Here is a 2694-nt window from a genome sequence, read left to right on the forward strand (position 1 = left end):
CTGCCTCAGCCCTGGATCTATATATTTCTCCACAGAGCCCAAGCACCTTTTAGTGAAGAATGAATGATATTTAGAAAGCAAAATCTTAGAACTATGGGTACTCAGTGCTATTGAGGCATTTTACTTCTTTGTTCTTTTCTCCTTTTTTAGAGGTTTTGCTTTAGGGAGCGAGAAATCAGCCTCTCCCCACCCCCCCGGGGGGGGCAGGGAATGGCCACAGAGCAATCCCTTCTCCTCCATTCTCCTCTCAGGATCTTGGGCATGCATGCACATGTGCCTCGTTTGAGTTTAAGTCACCGGGTCCAGGACTCAAACTGCAGTCTACTACATGGGAGTCCAGCAACCTAGCCATTATGCCAACTGCTGGTCCCTGGAAGAGGTTTTTGCTATAGGGCACATGCTCTTACCAGAAAGACAGAGAGACAGAAAGTAAGAAATCACCCCCTCGAGGGGGATGGCCATGCCACAGTCCCTTCTCCTCCATTCTCCTCTTGGGATCTTGGCACGCACGCACACATATGCGCCTGGTATGAATTTAAGCCACTGGATCCAGGACTTGAACCACAGTTGACTACATGGGAGTCCGGTGACATAGCCATTACGCCAACTGCTGGTCCCCCAAAGCATCTTACTTCTAAATACTTTCAGTGGGTAAAGGAATAAAAACATACATATTCACATGCATACAGCTGAATCTATTTCTATCTATATCCATATTAAATACATGAATTTGTGGTAACATCTTTAACTCCAATTCAATAGCATTTTTAAAAGAATCATTTAATTTTATTTATTATTTTTATTATTTTTTTAATTTGACCAGAGAAAGACAGAGAGAGAGAAAGAGAAGGGAAAGTGAGAAGGCAAGCTGCCAGGTCTGGCACTCGAACAGTAGTCAGCCATGTGGGAATTCAGTGCCCCAATCACCATACCACCTGCCTGTTTGTAACAGCATTTTTTAAAAAGGTTTTTGCCACAGGACATGTACGCTTATCAGAAAGAGACAGAGACACTGAGAGGAAAAGTGAGAATTCACCCCCCTAGGAAGGATGGCTATGCTGCAATCCCTTGTCTGCCATTCTCCTCTCAGGATTTTGGGCACACATGCATACGTGCCTAGTGTGATTTTCAAGCCACCAGGTCTGGGACTCAAACCGTAGTTGGTCATGTGGGAGTCCAGCGCCTTAGCCTCTGCTCCACTTGCTAGCCCCTTAACAGCATTTTAACTTCCTCCTTTCTCTTTTTTAACAATAAGAAACCTGCTTCACAATATTCTGAATATATTTTACTTATTTACTCAACTCTACAATACACAGAAAGTGTACTGCTATCTTATACAACTAGAAAAAAATACATCTCTGGAGAGGCAAAGGGAACAGGCCTTCTTGGAGACACACAGCTTCATGGCTCCTGCGAGCTAGCCATTTTGGGAAAACAGAATTGATCTGCCACTGATAATTTGGCCTCCAGCACACAAAATTCGCATGGTAGGAAGACCCCCTTCAGGCCTCCTGTCTCTGTACCTGTCTTTGTCTCTGTCTTCTCTCTTTTTTTAAATTTTTGCTTTTTAGAATTACGCGTGGCGCGCTTGCGCGATGCGCAGTTTTCTAATTTTTGGGTTTTACTGAAAATTTTTTAAATATTAATTTTTTTAGTTTTACTGAAAAGTTTTTCTCTTAGTTTTTTCTTCTCTTTTTCTGTTTCTTGTTTGTTGTTGCTGTTGTTTCTCTCCCTCTGTTTCCTTTTCTGCACACTCCTCGACACTCAGATTGAACTTCCAAGTTTGGGAAGAAACCGGCCATCAATCAGATAACTAGAAATCGCTGGAGGACCACAAGAAATATGGGAAAACAGGAAAATACCTCTCCTCCAAGGGAAAAGTCTAACTCCTCTTCATCCACACACAGCTCATTGGAAATGATGGAAATGTCTGATAAAGAATTCAGAACATTCATAATGGCAAAGCTTATAGAGATGGAAGAGAAGAGAGACAAGGAACTGCTGAAGAGGAAGGAGAAAGAAGTTGTCGAATTCCAGGAGGTGAGGAAATTCATGCAAGAGCTAAAAGAGGAATTTCACACTTTACAAAAGAATCACATGGAACTGTTAGAGATGAAGGCTATAATACAGGAAGTCAAAATCTCCCTTGAAAGTATTAAAAGCAGACTAGTATTAAAAGCAGACTAGATCATACAGAAAATAGAATCTCAGATGTAGAAGAGAAAATTGCTAGCCTAGAAAAATCCACCTCGAAGACTGAGAAAATGGCCCAAGAACTTGAGACTAATACAGGAGATATACTAGATACCATCAAACGTCCAAACACCCGGATAATAGGCATCCCAGAAGGCGAAGAGACTCATAAGGGCATTGGTAATCCATTCCATGAGATCCTGCAAGAAAACATCCTAAACCTAGAGAGGCTCTCAAAGATTCAGTCCCAAGAAATACAGAGGACCCCAAATAGAATCAACCCAAGAAGATCTTCTCCAAAACACATTATAGCCAGGTTGACCAAAGTCTCAAAGACAAGACACTAAGATTGGCAAGAGAAAAATGGCAAGTTACCTACAAAGGGTATCCCATCAGACTAACGGCAGACCTCTCATTGGAAACAATGTGAGCGAGGAAAGAATGGGAAAATATATTCAAAGTGTTAAGGGAAAAGCAATTTCAACCGAGAATACTGTACCC

At 41.9% G+C, this 2694-nt stretch overlaps 1 protein-coding gene across 2 annotated transcripts in view; it reads right to left on the bottom strand.

The window, feature by feature from the left end:
• DIP2B (DIP2 acetate--CoA ligase B (putative)) overlaps nucleotides 1-2694 on the bottom strand; it is a gene marked incomplete at its 5' end in the record, with an annotated part of 144588 nt that overhangs the window by 109977 nt on the left and 31917 nt on the right.

The sequence above is a fragment of the Tupaia chinensis genome, unplaced genomic scaffold (genome assembly GCF_000334495.1).
Source record: "Tupaia chinensis unplaced genomic scaffold, TupChi_1.0 Scaffold145652_1, whole genome shotgun sequence".
Taxonomy (NCBI): Eukaryota; Metazoa; Chordata; class Mammalia; order Scandentia; family Tupaiidae; genus Tupaia; species Tupaia belangeri.